This window comes from Dermacentor variabilis, chromosome 4 (genome assembly GCF_050947875.1).
Source record: "Dermacentor variabilis isolate Ectoservices chromosome 4, ASM5094787v1, whole genome shotgun sequence".
Taxonomy (NCBI): domain Eukaryota; kingdom Metazoa; phylum Arthropoda; class Arachnida; order Ixodida; family Ixodidae; genus Dermacentor; species Dermacentor variabilis.
In genome coordinates, this window is record NC_134571.1 from 216302298 (window position 1) to 216325096 (window position 22799).

Sequence of the window (22799 nt, forward strand, 5' to 3'; positions counted from 1 at the left end):
CTCAGAGTGGCATGAGCCATGGCTTACGGGGGTATTATCTTTTACATCTTTGCTTGCTTACGGGGGTAGGTGCGATATCTTTGTACCACTTGACAAGGCGCCGCATTTTTTAGGTATGAGCCATTGCAACGAGCCACTAAAGGATTTCACCTTAAAAATGGGGCGCCTGGTCGAGTGGTACAAAAATATAATCACCAGCATTGGCTCATACTTCCAAAGCAGCCAGAGATGCAATGGCTCATGCACCCGTAAGCAAGCAACAAATGCAATGGCTGACAACCCCTCAAGGCCGATGCTACAAGCGCTCAACAAAGCGAAGCCAACAGTGCGCACATTCATTGAAATCGCCGAAGCCTTGCGCGAGACTGAAAACGCAGCGCTTCCTCCTCGCTGCTGCGTGCGCGAGGTTGACCCGCCATCGCCGGTTCACCGTCGCACGCTTTTACTCCCACATACAGCGCGTGGTGACGACTTTATCGCCCTTGAACTTTACACGGAACCTCACGACGACGCCGACAAGGGAAATGCGCCGGGAGCGTCTATGTAACTTTTATCGCAATAAAATTGTGAAAGGGAGCGGGCCTCGAATCTACAAACTTGCCCTCGTGGTATTCGCGATTCTAATCGTCTTTCGTCCAAAGCGTGTGGCTATATGGCTTTGATGCGATGCGCCAGGCACAGCGATGTTAATAATCTTCCACGCTGAATTCCGCGACCTTGTTTTGTGATCTGGGGACAAACAGCGATTTCGAGACAACTTTCTTGCTAGTTCAAGAGCTGCTGCTGCAACCAGAAAAGCCGGCTCATTCAAATCGATAGATCCCCGGGTGGTCACTAATCGACGCAATAGTTTCACCAGAAATCGCTTTCTTTCTTTGTAAGAAAGCTACTCAATTTTGAACGGTTCCATCGACTCCCATACCTTGAAATTCTTACGCAATGTGGAACGCTTTTTCGGCCTTAAATACTAGTGCCGCTTCCATGCGATGTTGGTCTAGATGCGTAAGAACTATTTCTACGGAAAATTTTTGAGAGGTTGCATCTCTGATAAGTTATTCGCGAGAACGGCACTATCCAATAAAAAACGCGTATAATTACAGGGGCGGCCGCTTGAGGCGCTGTGTGGCAACCTTCCATCGTAGAGGGGGAGTTTTTATGGCATATTCTGAAGCACGAGGCATACATTACGATTTCGTGGAACTGCTGAGGGAAATATGTACAGACAACGACAAATCTAGGACTGAAGTTTAGCACATAGGAATCAAGAATCATGAACTTTAAAGAAGAGACGAGTAACTACGTTGTGTAGATACAACAGCATATCATACTCATAATCAAGCGTTATGAATACCGGCCGTGGCGTATACATCAACCATGAAAAGATTTACTAAAGAACCCACCAAGAAAAGCTGAAAATAAATGGGAAGCGGAATGCAGCAATAATGAAACATAGAGCACTACGGGGCCACAAGAAATATGAAGTTGTGCGTGGGATCTGGAAAGGAGTCATGGTGCGAGCGCTAACGTTCGCAAATGGCATTGTGTGCCTAAAATAGGGTAGATTGTCATAGCTGGAATTTATCCAAATGTCGGTTGGCTTTCGGAGCCCACGGCAAAACCACGAATGAGGCAGAACATGGGCTGGGCCTCGTTGGAAGTTATGGAAGCACGGAGTAAAATTAGTTTTGAAGAAAGACTCAGGAACATGGATCAAAAGAAATGGCCGGCTAAAGTGCACAAGTATCAGTTCCTAAAAAGCGTGGACACAGAATGGAAGGAGAGGTCAACAAGGTTGGCAACCAAGTACAGGGTAATAGAAAGTGTACATAGACAACCACGACGAACCAGAAAAAAAGTGACAGAAACAGCAAATTGGATGCGAAGAATGGAAACGAAAAGAACCATGGATACTTACGAGAATGACAGAGAATAAATTAGAAACGAAAATTTGTACGATAACAAGAAGGGCAACTGCCTTGCTATTTGAGGTTCGAGCTGATTGCCTAAGGACAGAAAACATACTGCAGCGATTATTCGCAATTAGATGCGACATGTCTATGCTTCAGGAATAATCTGGAGACCACTGGGCACATCCTAAAGGAATGCGAAAGGGTCGACCCAGCGAGACCAGTACGCAAAGTACACGTTCTAGGAACGCTTGGATTTAATATGGAAAGACGCATCAAGCGGTCAGCAGTCGGGATAAGCAAGTGACGTTTAGACTATTGGTGGAAAAAGAAGCTGGCAAGATATTGATACGATCGCATCAAGTACCGGCATAGGTAGCGGTAAAAGGCAGATAGAGAAGTTGAAAGAGAGAGAGAGAGAGAGATTAATGAGATGTATACGAAAATGTTAGGATGAAAAACATGTAAAGCATAGCTGATTAAATCATGCAGGGTATGTGACTATTTGCCACCGCACGATATGAGAAGGGATCCCATAAATAACCATCACTTTCATCATCACCAAAAATGAATATCTACACAAAAAATGCTAGAATAAAACGCCTGTATAGCATACCTGAATAATTCAAGCAGGCTAGGTGGCCACTTTTCCCCGGCGCTTTTCAAAGGGGACGCGATAAATAATCATCAACAATTCGATTCAGTGGTTTTACGTAGCAGAACCACGATATGATCATGAGGCACGCCGTAATGGGAGACTGCGGATTAATGTTGACTACCTGACGTTCTTAAGCGTGCACCCAATGCACGGTACGCGGACGTTTCGAGTGCCCCGCTGCAGCCTGCCTTATAATCATTCCCCGGTTTCTGCACCGTAAACACCAGAATCTATTGTTGTTATTATTATTATTCCTGTTCTTCTTCTTATTGTTATTAAAACCCCAGAATTTATGTATTTTAACGATATCTGAGATATGACATTAGTACGATTATGAATGCACCTAAAATCCAAGAAAATCAAGATTTGCAGTTAATGTTTCACGACTAATCTTTTCAAAAGCTTTTGAAAAGCCTACGTAAATGCGTAGGCTTAGTTTCTCCCGTCCCCCATGCTCTCAGATAAGCTGCTTCTGACAGATATGTGCAGTCTCGGTCGAATAAACATTTCCTGAAGCCACATTGACAACTGGTTATTAAGCTATGACGATTGCAAAAACTTAGAGTGTGCACGTTTATAAGTTTTCTAGGCGCCTATTGTGGTTGTCCCAGCAAAACCTATTACCATCAGCTTTAGGACTGACCACCGAACAACATCGACATCTGCTGAACTAGCTGCTCTTCGCGCTGCTCGTTGTTTCGTTAATCGGGAGCCACCTCGACAATGGTCAATCTTCGGCGGCTCAAAGGCAGCCTTACAATGTGTGCTATCAGCTCTGCGTCGCGGGCTATTCGACCAGCTCGTATTCGATATTAGATGCCTACTCCATACATCGCAGGAGAAAGGACACGACGTGAGGTTTCAGTGGCTGCCAAGTCACTGCGGCGTCATAGAAAACGAAGACGCCGATAATGCCGCTCGAGCAGCTCTTGAAGATGCACAAGAAGAGGCCACACCACTTTCACGATCCGACGCAGCTAGCAGACTTCGACTGCTGGCACAGGAGATCACGCTCTCTCTATGGCGCACACCAAACAGCCAGACCAACCGGAGCAACCGTCAATACCACCTGCCCTCTTTGATGCATCTCTATATGCCAACGGGACTCCACCGAAGAGAGGCGACTCTGCTTTATCGCTTATGGCTACGGGTGGCTTTCACGAAATCTTACTCTATCGCATTGGAATGGCCGGCAACGCTCTCTGCAATGCCTGTCTTTGCGAGGAGACGCTGGAACACATTCTGTGCGACTGTCCTAATATAATGTTCAGCGACAGTCCCTACCATCCGTTCTAGCGCACCTTGGCACCAGATCCTTGACCCTCGACACGATTTTCACATGCCACCGACAGAAGACATCGCAGCTGAAGGCGACGAAGGGACTACTTCGGTTTTTGAAAGAGAGGGAATGGACACGCGGCTGTGACAGTGATATCACGTACCACGCCAAAGTGATGGACCCTAACGGACGATGTGTGTTTGCTGTGTTATGTTCTCTCTCTCTCACTCCCTTCCCCATCTTTCATCCCCCATCCCACTCCCATGTGTATGGTAGCAAACCGGTTAAGCTAAACTGGTTAACCTCCCTGTCTTTCCTTCTCCACTTTTTCCTTCCTTCCTTCCTTCCTTAGGCGCCTATATTCTAATGGAAGTATTGTCATTGCATGGTACTTAAACGAAGTACTTTTATAAGTCCTTTATTAATTACTGCGACTAAACATTCGCACGTTATTTTTAAAAGTTTATTGTGAAGGCAGCAGTGGAATATAACTGTCAATATAGCGCTAAGAAGACAGATTGCTTGTTTGGCGGGATCAGTCTGAAAGCAACAAATATCCCGCGCTCTTACATTTTTGAAAACAAAAAAGAAAAAAAAAGCAGCTTACAACTTCTTTTGAATGGGTGGAAACTATGAAAGCACTGTGTGGGCTTACTGGATGGAGATAATCGAGCCTAGCATGAACGTTTTCACCAAGGGCAAAAATTAATCATTTAAACACTTACCTAAGTTTTTGCGAACGAGATTCCAGCCATCAAACAGCATTTTAACTGCGTTTAAGCCTGTTGCGGGATCTAAGATTATATCATCATATACCATTAATTTCAGTAACATTTCATTTGGGCCTAGTTGGTACATAATTCTGAACTTAACGTTACAGCGCAAACACCTAAGACGATCCACAAAAAGAAAGACACGACACACACTGGTGCTGACTAGCAACTTCTTTTTTTCTTTCGTCGTCGATGCCTATATATACCTAGGCCACACAACCGCGCAGGCGCAAAAGATACATTACTGACATCTGTCAGTAATGTATTTCAGATGTCCGTAATGTATCTCCGCGCCTGCGCGGTTGTGTGGCCTAGGTATATATACGCATCGACGACGAAAGAAAAAAAAGTAGTTAGTCAGCGCCAGTGTGTGTCGTGTCTTTCTTTGTGTGGATCGTCTTAGGTGTTTGCGCTGTAACGTAAAATTCAGGACATACCATTAATGTTCAAGGCACCGACGGGCAATAAATCTAACATATAGTATTTCTTTATCATTTCTCAGATTTGATGTGAGCTTATGTTTGTTCGCTTTGAAAGCAGCAACATCATATATGCTTTTGTTTTGAAAAAAAAAACGTTGATAGAGGTAGTATTTTAAAGCGAAGGTGTCTTTGCCTCTTCCTTCTGCTTTTACACAACTACTGCTAATACTGTCGCTGTCTTACACGCCGCGTCAGGAGGTGGCCCAGAGCATGCATGTCAGGAGCGTGGTAGACAGAAAGGCAACGCGAGAAACTTGTTTGTACCTTTCCACTGCGTGCGCCACAGCGCCATCTGCAGCTCCCTGGGCTTCGCTTCAATAGCTTCTTGACGGCTGTAATTGCCCATGACCACCCGCGAAAGCGTTGGACAAACTGCTGCGCTTATCTTTACAGCAACGTATTACAGTCTAGTGGGAGATAGATGTAATGGTAGAAAGGATGTAGGTAGATGAGGCGAAAAACAGGGTAGAACTGATGTAGTCATGAAACGAGTGAATAAAAGCCTCAACACTCTTCGCTCGCACCTCCCATACAAGGAGGGGGGGGGGGGGGGGGGTTAGCGCGGCAAGATAAACGAGATGTAAGAAGGCAAGGAAACACTACTACTTAAGACGACAGCGATCTCGGACAAACTGGATGAACTTAATTTGCAGGTACAGTACGGTTACATTTCTGTTATTAATGACAAGCAGACACCGTGCAATTTTGTCAAGCGGACAACGGACGCAGGGCGTGCGGATGCAATCCGCTATAGAGAACCGTAGCGTCTATAGGCGACACTACGTAAACGGCCGCATGTCAAATAAATACTTCCACGACCGACGGGGTAGCCTTGTGGCTATAGCGTTAGCTCAAGATCGCCGGTACCGCCATTATGACGTGCCTGATAATCCGGCTGTGGTTCTGGCACGTACAACTCTATCATTAAATTATTTCTTAGCATTTCAGCCATGATGCTTGAGATGGCGCGTGAGGCAATGACAATGCTAACCTTCTCGGAAGTTATGAAAAATGGCGCAAAACAACGCCTCCAGGACAATGTGTCTCGCTGTGTGTAGTGCGCAGACAAACAGCAGTGGGGCACGCAAGGTAACGTTTAATTCACCGCTCTTGTATTGAACTGAACGGTGGAAAGTATTAAACATTCGTCGGCAAGATCACGGCCAATGTTCGTCGATGAAGCCAAACGGGAGGGAAAGCTACGAATATATCAATTCCCACAGTGCGTGGGATCCGCATAATTTTTTGTATATTGTTCAAACACTACAAGTTTACTCATGGCTTACGTGCTTTCCGAGAGTTAGTAAAACCCATATGCGGAGCAGTCGCTATATGTGGGCTTAATTGTGGCAAATAAACATTCCTAGCTTTATAGGCGTCGCCTATGCGTTTTCATATGCATTTAATAAATGAATAGGCTTAACGAACATAGAGAGAAGGAAGAGTTATTTCATTTTTGACTCTTAGACTTGCCAAAATACCTACGCAAAAAAAATATCGTTCCAGATGCTTAGTTAGAAGCATGTTTAGCGGAATATTGCGGACAGCGAAGCGAAAAGTGCAGTGTATTGTAGAGATATCGTGACACCCCTGTTTTTCTATCGCGCACTTCATTGCTAAGTGGCTAATATATATATATATATATATATATATATATATATATATATATATATATATATATATATATATATATATATGAGTGCGACAAACAAAGCCTCGAATGCGACGGGCTGTAGGCGGCTTCGCACCAAGGGCCTGACACGTCGTCTGTTTTGATTTCATCCTGCCCACTGATTCCGGTTTCACAAGGTAGGCGGGAGCCAACATCGCGGAACGTGCTGGCCGGGGCACGCGACGAGCACGAAACGGCGCCCAATGTGCGCTGGACGCGCGTCCTGCGCCCCAGCTTTGTCTTCGTATCGCGTCCTAGCAGCCACCTGCGACAGGGAGGAAGCCGCCATCGAGGTGGCAACGGTAAGCTCTCGGTGTAGTCATTGATATCCGGTGCCCGTGTAAGCTGGCTTCAGTACGGAAGAACACTGGAAAGGGCAAAACGAAGTACCGGCCCAATTTAAATTTGTTAGAAGGGTGGTTGCCGAAAGAGGGACAGGCCTGGTCGCGAAGCGTTCTCCAACATTTTCGGACAGTCTAAGACTTGGATGAGCATTCTTAGCACGCGCGGATACAGAGTCAGGCGAGCTCTTCTGTCTTCATGAGTTATTACTGGGCGTTTGAACCCGCAAGAAGGAGCTGTCTTGCATTCGTCTGGAAAGTACGCGACGGGTGTTGCAGCGTTTTGCACACGGGACCCGGGCATGACTTCGTACTCCTTACCCGCCGCACGTGGCATATTTCGAAAACACTACGGCGTCTTGTTAACTTCTTGTCGCCGCGTCGGACTAAGGCGAGCGTGCAGTTGCCGCAAGCTCTACCTTTGTTTATTCCACTGCGCTCACGTCCCCGCGGTTCTTTTCTTCGATATCCTCGTAATTAGTGGCCTTGCTTGAACATATACCTAATCTTTAATAATAATAATAATAATAATAATAATAATAATAATAATAATAATAATAATAATAATACGTTCCTTAGTGGTGAATTTCGAGGGTACAAATATGGATCTGCCCAAGTCAACAAATGCCTTGTGGTGCAGTGCCCGGTCGCAAGGGGACAAGTATCAGAGCACACGCCACTGACGGTTCACATCACGAAATCACATGGACTAGGGAACATGCCAAAAGACAATCAGTAATCGCAATATTTGCAGTAGTTAAACGATAAGTAACCGCAATAAAGAAAGATGAAAATTATGCTTGCTTGGGTGGTTTATGCGTTTTGGTGGCCAGCGTTTTCGTGAACAAGCACTGTCAATATACTGTATACACAAACAATAAGCTTTCTTATTTCGCGATACTTATATCAGTTTATACAATATACCCAAGAACCGCCGCATTTGAAGATAACTTCATTTGGATTAATCATCGCCAGGGCTTGCGTACGGATGTACTAAATTTTGTACTTCCTACTCTCGTAGCACAGAGTGCTCGAAGCTGGAATAACCAGCTTACTTGGTAGAGAAACTTCTCTTCAGCTGCCATCGTCGTCGCTTCTCCTCTTCCATCAGAGATGGGACGCCATAAACGTTTGCACTTAGAGAAAGGACTTTATGTACACAATATTTACATAGACAGCTATTTACATTGGGTATGACGTATCAACTCGACGTAGCCGGTACTGCATAACGCTGTTTGTACGTCAAGACCCTTTGGTTACAGTGGGACCGGCGCCTTAACTCGGCAGAGTCGAAAGTGCAGAGCACCTTTCCTGCGCCCGGAACTCCCGCGAGAGGTCGGGAGCCAAGTTTTAACCCTTCAGCTGCTCCTCCCGAATCCCCTCACGGCAAATCACGACACCCCAGTGACATGATTGGGTCAACTGGCCTGTAACCCATTGGACACACTCTCTCTCTCACCCTGTCCCAGCGTTCCTCGGAACATGCCGAGATATAGAGGGAGAGAAAGGAACCACCAAACAACAAATAAACAAACAACATCCCAACCTTCCTGCTCTGCGACAAGTATGGGAATGTTTCCCGACACTTTGAAGAACCCTTACGCGGAACGAACACCTCCGTCGCCCCGTCCTCGCGCCTTAATTAAAACCATCGCGCACTGCATGCCGCAAAGGGCACCCCTGCCGAAGCGCTCCCACCGATTCACCATGCCGTCTTGTGCGTGGTTCATCTCCTCCGGCGGGCCCATAAAACTAAGTGCAGAGATTGATTGTGTCTCCGATGCCAGCCTGCCTTTCAAGAGACCGCGCATCGGCTCACCGATCCCTCTGGCTTTAAGTTGGCCCTTTGTACCCCAGGCATGCCCATTGACGCCCTAATGACGCTTTGGCCGTGGTCTGTTCCAGGCAGGGCGCCTGCGCCCGCGCTTCCGAGCTAAAGAGCTCCCAACGTCACACCTTTTACCACGTTTCTAGACCGCACGTGCGACAGGTTAAGATGTCCCGAGGTCGCGACGCGGGTTTTCTGCCGCCAAAGAGCGCCTCCTGACTCACTGCCCAAGCGTCCAGCTGGTTTTGCTCTCGGCGAAGCCAGAAAACGGCGATCTCCCAAAATGCTGGGGCGAAATTACCTCTCAGCCTCCATGCAGTTTGTCAACATCCTTTACATGTATATTAGTTGCAAAATTTGGTACTCTGTACGCTCATTTCATCCTCAGAGGCGCTAAGTTCTTATTAAAACCCCCATGAGACGCAGCTGACTATGTGTAAAAGCGGCAAGCCTGTTTTGGTTTTGCCAGCCAACAGCAGGAGCGCAGCGCTTTTCAACTCTGCTGGGCTTCTCGAAGGGCGTACTACACGCAATCAGCTACGTCACTTGGGGCATTCGCTCTTCTCTCGAGAGAATCGCCTCCCAGTGCGAAATTAGCGTACTGATTACCTAATTTGTAAAGCACGTTTTAGAACATAGGCAGTCTAGAAAAACCAAAACTGAAATTCCCTTCAAATAACATTGTCTTCAGATGCCTAATGCGAACGTATGTCATAATGATGAAACTAAAAATTTTAATATTAGATTATTATGAAGTGATTTATTCTACTACTTCGAAAAAGCGTGTGCGTGAAGGCGCACAAAGCACCTGTGCAAGCAGCATTTGCATAGCTATCATTGTCTTTTTATCAAAATTACCGATAGTTCTCTTGAGGTAGTGACTTACCAAAATTGTGATACCGAAGACTTGCAAAATAAAAAAGCAGTAAGCACTACAATTACACGCACAAAAAATTCAAGCTTGAGGAAATGAATAGCACGCTGAAGTTGCTGAGATCGATAAGCCACGTTATCTGTAGTGCGATGTACTGGGAGCTGATCAACAGTTCGTGGGACTTCGATGACAATATTTTCTGATGCTGCGTAACACCGGTGGTAGTTGCAGCCTTAGTGGCTACGGTGTTAAGCTGCTAAGCACGGGGCCACATAATCGAATCCGAGGCACGGCGGCCGCACTTCGATGGGAGCGAAATGCGAAAGCACCCGTGTGTTTAGACTGGGGTGCACGTTAAAGCACCCGAGGTGGTTCAGATTATTCCGGAGTCCTCCGCTACGACGTGCCTCACAATCAGATCGTGATTTTGGCACGTAAAACCCCAGACTTTATTTTTTTTATGCTTTGTGTGTTTACATCACCTATACTCATCATATGGTTACGCGATCGAAGGGTTAAGAAACGGAGACTCCAAACAAAGTATATTTACAAAGGATGACTGCAGTGCTGGCTAGTTCAGCAGACAGCTCGAGAGCCAGAAAGCGTTCGTCGTCGGGGCGCCCATGTGCATCGCCCGCACGCAACGTGCCTGTATAATTTATCCCCGGCGGTAGAACCACCGTCCCCGTGCGTCTAAATATCGGTGAGAACAGGATAGTAATATGGTTTGAGGCATGCAACATGCACAATGTCGGTGGAATTCGGGGCAGATGAGGCACTGGTACCGACTGAGGCGATTTCGTACGTAACTGGAGTCACACCACGCAGCACTTCACATGGGCCTGTGTACCGAGACAGGAGTTTTTCTGACAGGCCAATGTGCCGAGTCGGGGTCCACTGGAGTAGCAGAGAGCCAGGCGAAAAGTGGACGTCTCTGTGTTGGCGATCGTACAAACGCCGTTTCTTATGTACGGAGGTCAGGAGGCGAGCACGGACAATTTCGCGTGCTTGGGCTGCCCTGGTGATAGCGTGAAGTGCATACTCGCTGGTCCCCGCTGCGGCGGATGGAAGGGATGCTTCCTGTGGCAATGTGGGTTCTCGGCCGAACAACACAAAGAACGAGAATAACCGGGAGTGTCGTGACGCAGAGAATTAAATGCAAAAGTGACATAGGGTAGGGCAATCCCTACCATACTGTCCCAATCAGTATGGTCGGTCGAGACATTATTTTGCAAGCATGTCTTTTAGGGTGCGATTCAGACGCTCCGTGAGACAATAATTATGTGGATGGTAAGACGCAGTCAGCTTGTGCTTGGTTGAGCAGCACTGCAGGATGTCGGCGATGACTTTAGAAAGAAATGTCCGACCACGGTCAGTGAGCAGTTGATGTTGAGCACCACGCTGCGGAACCTCGTCGCGTAAAATAATATCGGCAACATCTGTAGCGCAGCTTGTTGGAAACGCTCTGGTGATAAAGTAGCGCGTGGCGTAATCTCTCGCCACAGGGACCCACTTGTTGCCAGACGTGGATAGAGGGAAAGGGCCAAGTAAGTTCAAGGCAACGTGAAAGAACGGCTCCGAAGGAATGTCGAGCGCTTGAATGCACCCGGCAGGGAGCGTTGATGGTGTTTTTCGGCGCTGGCATTTGTCACACGCCGCAACCTATTTCCGGACGTAGCGGGAAGGCGTTGCCAAAAAAGCATCGGCGAATAAAAGCCGGTCATAGGTGCGGGAGATGCCAAGGTGATCTCCCGCTCGTAAATCATGAAGTTCTTTGAGAAGAGCTAACCGGAGGTGCTTAGGAAGGACGACGAGTAGGGCAGGACCGTCGGGGCGTACGTTGTGACTGTATATTACACCTTTTCAGATAATAAACAGGCGAATGGAAGAATGAGAAGGCAAAGATTCCAAGACATCAATGATGGCGCGCAAAGTGGCATCACGGGTTTGCTCATCGGCAACGTGTAGCACCTGAGAAACGGAGAAAACGCAAGCGTCGACATCGAGGTCAGGGTCGGCGGGTGCTTCGTTCACTGGATAGCGTCGTAAACAGTCTGCGTCTTGATGTAATCGGCCCGATTTGTACACTACGGCATAGGACTATTCTTGCTGCCGCAGAGCCCAGCGACCAAGCCGAATTGTAGGATTCTTGAGTGTGGAAAGCCAGTAGAGCGCGTGGTGGTCCCTCATGACAGAGAAGTGGGCGCCATACAAGTACGGACGAAATTTGGAAACCACCCAGACGAGAGCCAGGCATTCACGATCTGTAATCGAATAGTTGCGCTCCGCTGCTGTTAGAATACGGCTTACGTAGGCGATAACACGATCTTGACGTTGCTGGCACTGGGCTAAGAGGGCTCCGATACCGTGACCACTGGCATCAGTACGCACCTTTGTAGGAGAGGACGGGTCAAAGTGGGCCAGTGAGGTGGCTTGGTGAGAATCTTGGTGAGGTAGGCAAATGCGGCAGCTTGAGCGGGGCCACACGTAAACAGCAAGTCCTTCTCAGAAGATCAGTAAGTGGTCGGGCCATCGGTGCGGTATTTAACGAAAACTTCGGACGTCTTTGACAGACTGAGGTACAGGAACCGACGTGACAGCACGAATTTTCTCTGGGCCTGGTTGGACACTCGAAGCGTTGACGAGGTGGTCCAGCACTGTAATCTGCCGGCGAGCGAAGTGACACGCGTACGGCTCGTGAAGTAGCAGGCGTCAGAACCTTCCTCAGTCGACGACGGAGGTTACAACTCATTATGGGCACCTGGGCTCCAGTATCTATTAACGCCGTCAAAGGGACACCCGTCGACAGGAACATAAAGTAAGTTCTGGTTCGTTGGGATCATAAATGGAGGATCTCGACACGATAAAAATAATGCAGCAATATAATGCAGTCAAAGTGCATGAGCAGCACCTTACGCAGACAAGGAGCCTGAAATGAAACGAAACAACGCCATTTGGCTAAATATGAAGATGACGTTGCAGAAGTGTAAAATATATATTCTCCCTCTTACAAGAACCGTGGCGCCATGTGCACTACAGCCATACGGGAAATCAGTGAAATATACTCGCACATGTGCCCTGCTCGACTTACTTAATGCATATCTCCTGCTGCAGCGTTCTGTTTAGTAAAACGCTTGTCATGACCACTTTCGCCATTCGCAACATTATTATACATCAAATTAGAAAGTGATGTCAGGCGTGGTTATACGTAGGTGCGCTTCATTTTAGAACGGCCGTGCACACTATAATGTCTGGTCTCAAATTATTTTCCTCAAGTCAAATTACAAGGTTTAGTTTACCTGTTTACGCACATGGCACCACGAAGCACGGTCCAAGCCCTGCGTGACGTAAACAGTGGTGTAAAATGAAGCTGCTGTCGAGCTTCGCCCTTCCCATGAGCTGATTCTTATGTGCGCTTTGCTCGGCGCCGCTGTAGCTCAATTGGTAGAGCATCGCACGCAAAATGCGAAGGTTGTGGGTTCGGTTCCCAACAGCGGCAAGTTGTTTTTTCATCCACATTAGTTTCCATTAACGTATCGTTTCTTCATTTCATATATCAAGCACACGTAATTTCCCTATGTTGTCCTTGGTGTCCCTGTTTGTTGACTTCTTATGATATTCTTATATAAGTGTGACACGAAGGGAAACAGAATCCCGGAAAGCGTTTACATAATGGTCTGAACTTCTCTCTTACACCTATCCATTCTTCTATCAACAAACGTCAAACGCCGTCTCCATCGTCGTGACATGTGCGCGTCGGCGTCTCACGCATCAATGCTCTTTGCATTTAGGGCAACGTTCGGGAATGGCATATACTGCATAAATCATCAACATTACACGGCATTAAATTTGGTACCTCCGCGGCACATCAGCATCATTAATAATATTGCATAGGTTATACGGTACATTGATTTAAAATAAAGACACCTGTGGGCACTGAATTAAGTTAAAAATATTTAATTAACCACTTCAGGAATGTTTCCCTTCACATGGAATGCCTGCCTGTTCTTTGCATATGCATAATTTACATGCGTTGTGCTTCTCTCAGCATGTAACTTAATTTCAGCTTTTCAGGCAAAGTGCGCGTAACGCTGTTTCTCACAAGCGCATTGGGCCTGCTGTAATTTTTTTAGTTCTTCAATAATTCAGATTTACCAATATCCACCTTCGCGAATGAGGCATCCCGGGGAAAAATATTGCTGTCACCGATTGCAGTGTCCCGAAAAATATTCGCTTTTCCCTGAAGCACACATTCTGATGCAATGATAAATATCATGCAAGCGCGGTGTGTCATGTCGCAGTCACCGCATTTCAATAAACGTATCAACGCATGCAACGACGTCCCTAATGCACGTGTAAATTGCCGAAATTGCGTTCGGATGCAATTCGTGTTAAGTTTTATGCTTCTTGCCACCATCCTCAACAAATCTGTTAGGAATGAAATAAATAATATTTACACTTCATGCTGTGAGTTTTGTCAACAGTTGCCTATTTCACAGTCTGTCGTCAATTCTATGTTTTTTTAGCCCGACGAACATCATCCTTCCTGATCCACCATTGGCTGCAATATTTTTTAATTGTATACCAATTTAAATTCAAATAGGGTAGTGAAATAGTGGTCATGGACTATGCATTAGAGTATGGTGCTTGTTTCAGTGGTCTTTCATATACGCAAGAACGTTCAATTAAGGACAGTGATGTTTAAGCGATGGAACGGTGTATATTGGTTTGGAATTCAGCCATTCTCGGTTTCAGATATCCGGTGGATGGACAGTGCGGGCACTGAACTTTGGAAATCTGAGACACAGCTGTTTTACATGAAATAAATAACACTGTATCACGCATCTTGTGTAGCCTAGATTGCGAAATGAAGCATATATTGATACAAATTGTCTGTCTTTAAACAGCTTACCTGTAATGACTAAAGTTTCGCTTTTGACAACGTCCTTCTGAAATTGCGGTAACTAGTTGATAATATTTAGCGGCAGGTTTCTCCATTAGCAAGATGCTTTTTTTTCTCTCTCTCTCTCTTTACGCATCCACTAGACCGCGACTAGGCAAGGTCATGGCTTCAAACCCTAGCTGCGACGGTGGCGTTCCCTAGCGGCGGGAATGCGAAAACACGCTCTACTGGACGCGGCGCGATGACCCAGAGCTCGTCTCTCGTTTTTGGCCCGTCTCTTTTACGTCGCTAAGTCGCAGTCCTTTCGTGCCCATTCTTCCTTCGAGGAAACATTAAAAGCCGCACAGAGCGAGGTGAGGTGCCCGCAACCCTTACTCACTTGAGACGTGCGACTTTTTAGGCCATCGAAACAGACGAGTTTGAATAATATTTAGAAGATTGGAATCCCAGATTGGACAAACGTATTAAGTGTAATGGAGAGTACCTTCAAGGTGATAAGCTTGCTTTGTAAAAAATAAATAAATACGTAGCCTTTTAAAGATAATTCCGGATACTTTTTCGTACTCCCTCGTATACCTCATCAACCAGTTTACTCGTCTAGCAAAAATCGAGTGCACATTAAGAAACCATGAATTTCAGAACTTTTTCGAAGCAGCCATTTACACTGTCTCTCATACCAAAATTCTGGCTTTGATTCATAAGCCCGCTTTTCTTTTCATCTGTTGGGCTGCTGAGCACGAGTTCGCGGGATCGAATCCCGGCCACGGCGGCCGCATTTCGATGGGGGCGAAATGCGAAAACACCCGTGTGCTTAGATTTAAGTGCACGTTAAAGAACCCCAGGTGGTCGAAATTTCCGGAGTCCTCCACTACGGCGTGCCTCATAATCAGAAAGTGGTTTTGGCATGTAAAACCTCATAATTATTATTTTCTTTTCATACAAAAAAGGGTGATCGTATTATTTCAAATGTAGTTGAAGGACATTGTCTTCGAGGAAAATGAGCTGACAGTTGGTTTATATATAAATTAAACTTCCTTCCTCACAAATTTTACCATGCATACTACGCGCGTGAATCCATTCATTTTCTTTTCGTTCATAAAACCACTGCTACGAGGGAAGCACGAGTTTATGAAGAATGGGGTAGGACATAGGCTCACTGTGTACTTATTCCTTCCGCAGTTTGTATGTTGAGAAGTGTTGAAAACGGCCCTACAGTCAGCTCAACTAAAATCACCAACACGGGGATAGAAGATCGGTTATTTTCGGTATGAACACAATGGCGCAGAGGTATAGAATGAAGCCTTGAGCTAACTCTCATAGAATTCCAGACACATGCATGAAATTTCATTGATATTCAGGCCACACTTTGCAGGTTTTATTTTGCGCTTATGAATTGTCAATACACTAAACAATTTGGTGGGCTTGTTTAGAACAATCCGCATCCTCGAGGAACATCTCTGTGTGGTTGGTTTAATCGCTGGCACCCTAGAATTTGAACGGTGGACTGTCTTTTCCGTTCTTTGTGGCGCAACATCTCGCATGTCATTGCATGGAAAGGCAGGCGTCGGCCGCGGGAACGGATCAGCTCCTAATAGCTTAGATAGCAATTAAAGTGTCATGCTTCTATAAATTATGAGACTGTGAAAGAATAGATAGTAGGCTACCTTCCTGGGTGATATGTTTAGTAGAAGGTGCTAGCAGCGACGTAAGCCACGGGTAATAATATTCTCCTTCACAAGAGACTCGTTTGCAGTTTCAGGACACGTTGGTCATACGCCTGACAACCGCTGATAAAGCCTAAGTTTTAATATAAACCCACCTGATCGGAAACAAACGTTGTAGAAGATAAATGCAATATCCGCAGTCCACTACAAATAAAGGCAAATAAATTGAACATGGCCCCCTTGAAAGAATCGAAATATCTTTCTTTATACTTGGTGGTTGGCGCCACTGGTTAATATTTTGCAGCATGTTTTATCCCAACCAGGAAGGCTTCCGTCCCATCATGTACTTCATAAAATGTTCACTGCTTGTATTGAAGTTAGTGGCTTGCCTCTGGACATTGGCTTGTCCAACGTTATCTGGTAAGGCTGGTGAGCTCCAACGCAACCGCACGCCCTCAGTTTGGTCTCCTTTCTGCTCATTGGTGCTTTTTTCTGCATTGTCTCCCCTACAGTATTGTTATCGAGCGCGCACTCTTTAAAAGCGAGTACTATGGCAGCCTTAGTTCCAGAGCGCCTACGATCGAAGACTGTCACCTGGTGTTTTAATTTGCCCGCTGCACTCGAAAGCTGGCGAAAGTTGGAAACGCGCCGTCTAATTACGGAATTACGCCGCTAATGTGGATGAATTGGCAGCGTGCGCTATCCGATGGTGGTTTCACCTGCGCGTAATGGGCACTTACTCTCAAAGTTCTTTCTTGTAATTCAGCTTTTTTTTTTCTATGCACCCTAGTCCTCGAAACGCGGTCTCCCAGGGCACATTCTGTCCTCCCCAGGCGGAGTGCCCTCTGCATGGGGTTAGGCACGGAACAAAATGGAGAAGTGTTCCGCAGATCAAGAACTGCTTATACGCTGGGTTCAGGACAGTAGAGTGCAATAGACGCACTCTCAGCCAGCAGAGCTATACGGAAAAAATCACCGCCAATGCGTTCCTGTGGAAGTAGTTCGTAAGCGAACCTGTACATGCGTTGTGCCTAATGTTTGTCAGCTTGTCAAACACTGATCCGATGATGCGCCCCCATTACGCCCATATTTCTCTTCAAAGTATGTGTGATACATACACAAACACATGTTTATATGACATAAACACTCGTTTCAGTGCAATTTACAAAACCTTTATTTTATTCATAGCTTTGAAGTTACTGTTATCACTGCTTTGTGATCACTGTGATACGCACACAAGTTTTCCGTTGTTATTAGAGAAATGTTTTTCGCCGAAGTTAAACCGATACATGACCCGTGTAACGTAGTTGGTTGAATCGGATCCTTGTAGTAACCGAGTTCACACTCTTCCACCCAGTACACGAACCAAACCACTGCTTTGTTTCCAGTTTAGCGCTGTCTACGTTTATATCTCCGACGAGGACCACCGGGGAGGCAACGTAGTTTGATCAACGCGCAACTGCGCGCCCCTCGTCATCAATCATGTGGTTTCAGAGCGTTTTTAACTTGTGCTCTTCGTATTGAAACGAAACCTGGGCTGTGCACTCGCTTCCTGTCTCCGCCTCACGGAGTTACAAGCCATTGCTTCTGGCACAGCAGTGCCGCCGGTATCGGCCGACTAGATTTTCTGTCGACGTGTAAGGAAGCGAAAAAATCCCGGGATCATAGTTACGGACAGCTTCGCCGTAAAAACTTTTCGCGCTTCAATTCTGAGCACTCAACCCACTAAAGTGTTCGGAATGAATAATTTTTGGTTAGACTAATTGAAGTGATGTTAATCGCTAATATACCATGAAAAGTTCTGTAGTAATTTGACGATGTGCGAAATTGTCAAAGAAGCTATTTATATCCGACACACAAATAGTTCAGGTGGACACAGCTGAACAATTGAATTTCTGTGGTTACATAAAAATATGTCCTGCACACATGAAAGTGGATGAGCGTTCAGTTTCGCCACGAAATGACGGGTAAGCGAAAGAGATCGCTATTTTGTTTTATGGAAAAATTTAATGGGGAGGTTATGGGCGGAATCAGCGCAATTTGGCTGATCCTATCTCACGATGACTGCCGACAGTAATGCGCTAGCAGTTAGTCGCTATAGCGACGCAACGTATTGCCATCGTTGAAATAACTTATGTATTACGCGTGTGCTCAAGCGAGATTGGATATTCACGCTTCCCTAAGAACCCTCGGCGCCGTCAAGCGCCGCCGCCACGAAGCCTGCGTATGGCCTCCGAAATGCGTGGCAAACCAGTGCGTTTAAACGCTCAGAAACGTGTCACGGGAGAACTGGGCGCCCCCGCGCTTCTTTCTGGGCCCCCAATGTAATGATACTGCCGAAAGGTCTGCGCGTGAGCTTTGACCCAAGAAGCATGGCGCGCCGGTGCCTAAGGGCGCTGAGGATTGTTCCCTCTCTCCGGAAGAGCTCGTGGTACACACTCGGTGGTCCGAGTTGGCGAAAGGTTCATCGAATTGCGGCACATATCCAGAGCAATCATGGCGCCGCACACTCTAAAGCACTGGCGTAATAGGCGTTTATTGAAAAGTGGCACACATCCAGTGCTTTTGTGACACAGCATGCTAATACGTCGGATTGCTGTCCTTGAAAGACCCTTTTGACAGGAGTTCGATTCCACTTAGGATCGTAGATACTGAAAGGATGGCTTTCGTCATTGCAGAGCGGCAAATTACCAGAAGCGTACACCTAATTGCCCAAGTTGGAGCCAGATACGTTCATTGAAGAGCGGCACACACCTACTCGCACATTCCCACGGGTGTAAGTTGGCATCAAAGAGGTTCACTGAAGACCATCACAGACTGAGTGGCACCTTCCCAAAACTCCAAGTCGCCGTCAAACAATTTCTTCGAGTAGAGATGCCTGCCCAGTCCCCCTCTACGGTGACCCATGTCGGCGTGAAAGAAGTTCTTTGAATATGGACACGTATGTACACATTGCCACGAACTCAGTGAGCAGCACTCAATACTCAGTACTCGACATTTTGTGCGTTGCATGTAAAGGTGTTTATTAGCCACCAGGGGTTGGGTCGACCATCAGCGCAGGGCACGGACTCTCAGCACGAGCAGCGTCCCCCGAGAACAGCGCTGTAGAGCCTGACCAACTATAAAGCGCTGGTGTGGGTGGCCCAAGATAGCGTTACTCTTTTTCGCTACAATGGACCCGGGAAGCAAAAGGGAGCCGTCCGGCGACCTAATATCGCCTCTCGCTTTGTCAGCGAACATCAACTACAGAGATGTCACTGATGTCGGTAAAAACTACATCGGCTGGTATAAGGTTGTTACCAAGATTTGTAATCAGTAAAATTAATAGTGATTTTGTTTACTCGGTTGTACATGTTAGCTTACTTATGAGATTGGAAAAACCATTTACAATAATCACTGAAGTAACTTCTTTTTGTGTACTAGCAGAAACAAGCATATTTACGTTGATATCACCTCGTAGGAACAAATCGAATGTCTGATCTGCCACATACGCAAACTAGTGATGTTATTTATGTGATAAAGAAACGAAGATTTAGTATGTTTGCTGCTCAAGGAAATAATTTTCATTTAGAAACGTTAAGATTCATTACCCAAAGGTTACACCATAAGAAATCAGTTCGACTTCTTTTTCGATGATTGTATGATGATCTGCACAATTGAACGAATGATAAAGAATGCAGTCTTCTGCAAAAATGTGCACATGTCAGGAAATGTTATTCGGTAAGTCATTAATGTATGTTAGAAATAGTAATGGACCCAAGAACACTGCCTTGTGGGACACCTGCAGTAACGTGCGAAAGACGAGACTAAAAATTAATAACTGCTGTAAACTGCTGATAATTAGAAAGGAAATTGAGAATCCATGTTAGTGTCTGAGAATCTAATTTAAGAGCAGTTAATTTCGAAATCAAACGGCAATGTGCTACGAGGTGAAACGCTTTCTCAAACACAAAAAAAGCACAATCAGTTTGTAGATCTTCTTCCATGTTAGTATGCAAATCAGTGGTTACTTCTAATAACTGCGTCTCAGAAGAGAAGTTTTTCCGAAGACTGTGTGGATAAGAAAAGAAAAATCCGTTGGCTTACAGGTGAATGTAGACACTCGGTGCACCTACATGGTTTAGCATGTTGCAGCATTGGACGGTAGCTTTTCGGTGCGTGTTTATTACCTGACTTAAATATGGGTATGACCTTTGCTACCTTAAAGTCTAGAATAGAACTGGCAGAACTTTCCTATTTAATCAACAAGCGCTAGACAGCTAACATAAGGAAGCATAATATGAATAAAATTGAACATGCTCTCAGAAACGGAGCAAGCCTAAAAGCAGTGAAGAAGAAACTAGGAATAGGCAAGAATAAGATGAATGCGCTAACCGAGAAAGCCGGCAATATCATTACTAATATGGATGAGATAGTTCAAGTGGCTGAGGAGGTCTATAGAGATTTATACAGTACCAGTGGCACCCACGACGATAATAGAAGAGAGAAAATTCTAGAGGAATTTGAAATCCAACAAGTAACGCCGGCAGAAGTAAACGCTTTGGGAGCTATGCAAAGGGGCAACGCAGCTGGGGAGCATCAGGTAACAGCAGATCTGTTGAAGGATGGTGGGCAGATTGTTCTCGAAAAACTGGCCACCCTGCATACTCAATGCCTCATGACCTCGAGCGTACCGCAATCTTGGATGAACGCTAACATACTCCTAATCCATAAGAAAAGGGCCGCCAAAGACTTGGAAAATTATAGACCCATCAGCTTACTATCCTTTGTCTACAAATTATTTACAAAGGTAATCGTAAATAGGATCAGGAACACCTTAGAGTTCTGTCAAACAACGGGCCAGGCAGGATTCCGCAAGGGCCACTCAACAACAGACCATATTCACACTATCAATCAGGAGATAGAGAAATGTGCGGAATATAACCAACCCTTATATATAGCTTTCATCGATTACGACATAGTGTTTGATTCACTCGAAACCTCAGCAGTCATGGAGGCATTGCGGAATCAGGGTGTAGACGAGCCGTACGTAAATATACTGAATAATGTCTATAGCGGCTCCACAGCCACCGTAGTCCTCCATAAAGAAAGGAACCAAATCCCAATAAAGAAAGGACTCAGGCAAGGAGATACGATCTCACCAATGCTACTCACAGCGTGTTTACAACAGGCATTCAGAGACCTGGATTGGGAAGAATTGGGGATAAGAGGTAATGGACAGGTCCTTAGTAACTTGCGATTCGCAGATAATATTGCCTTGCTTAGTAACTCAGGGGACCAATTGCAATGCATGCTCACTGACCTGTAGAAGCAAAGCAGACGGGTGGGTCTAAAAAATTAATCTGCAGAATAATAAAGCAATGTTTACCAGTCTCGGAAAAGGACAGCAGTTTACAATAGGTAGCGAGGCTCTGGAAGAATACATCTACTTAGGGCAGGTAGTGACCGCGGATTCGGATCATGAGACTGAAATAATCAGAAGAATAAGAATGGGCTGGGGAGCGTTTGGCGGGCATTCTCAGATCATGAACAGCAGGTTGCCATTATCTCTTAAGAGAAAAGTGTATAACAGCTGTGTCTTACCAGTACTCGCGTACGAGGCAGAACCCTGGAGGCTTACGAAAACGGTTCTATTTAAATTGAGGACAACGGAACGTGCTATGGAAAGAAGAATGATGGGTGTAACGTTAAATGATAAGAAAAGAGCAGACTGGGTGAAGGAACAAACGCGAGTGAATGACATCTTAGTTGAAATCAACCAAAAGAAATGGGGTGGGGGGGGGGGGTTGGAGCAGGACATGTAATGAGGAGGGAAGATAACCGATGGTCAATAAAGGTTACGGACTGGATTCGAAGGGAAGGGAAGCGTAGCAGGGGGCGGCAGGAAGTCAGGTGGGCAGATGAGATTCAGAAGTCTGCAGGGACAACACGGCCACAATTAGTACATGAACGGGGTAGGTGGAGAAGTATGGGTGAGGCCTTTGCCCTGCTGTGGGCGTAACCAGGCTGATGATGATGATGATAATAATAATGATGATGATGACGATGGGCAGGACATGTAATGAGGAGGGAAGATAACCGATGGTCATTAAGGGTTACGGACTGGATTCCAAGGAAAGCGCAGCAGGGGGAGGCAGAAAGTTAGGTGGGCGGATGAGATTAAGATGTTTGCAGGGACAACATGGCCACAATTAGTACATGACCGGGGTAGTTGGAGAAGTATGGGAGAGGCCTTTTCCCTGCTGTGGGCGTAACCAGTCTGATGGTGATGATGACGTTCCCGTCTGAGGGCAGCACGCCACTCTCTAAAGATTGCCTGACGATGTGAGACAAACGTTACTAGATGCTATGACGGTGTTTTTGAGAATGTGAGAATTAGTGTCGTCAACGCCACAGGATGTGGTTGGCTTGAGGTTAT

General features: G+C 46.0%; 1 protein-coding gene and 1 non-coding gene across 10 annotated transcripts in view; one reads left to right on the plus strand and one right to left on the minus strand.

Moving 5' to 3' along the window:
* LOC142580110 (FMRFamide receptor-like) overlaps positions 1-22799 on the minus strand; it is a 1221375-nt gene that overhangs the window by 315566 nt on the left and 883010 nt on the right. The gene's annotated exons all lie outside the window — the stretch shown is intronic.
* TRNAL-CAA (transfer RNA leucine (anticodon CAA)) lies at positions 13241-13313 on the plus strand. The gene has a single exon. It is a non-coding gene; the product is annotated as a tRNA-Leu (tRNA).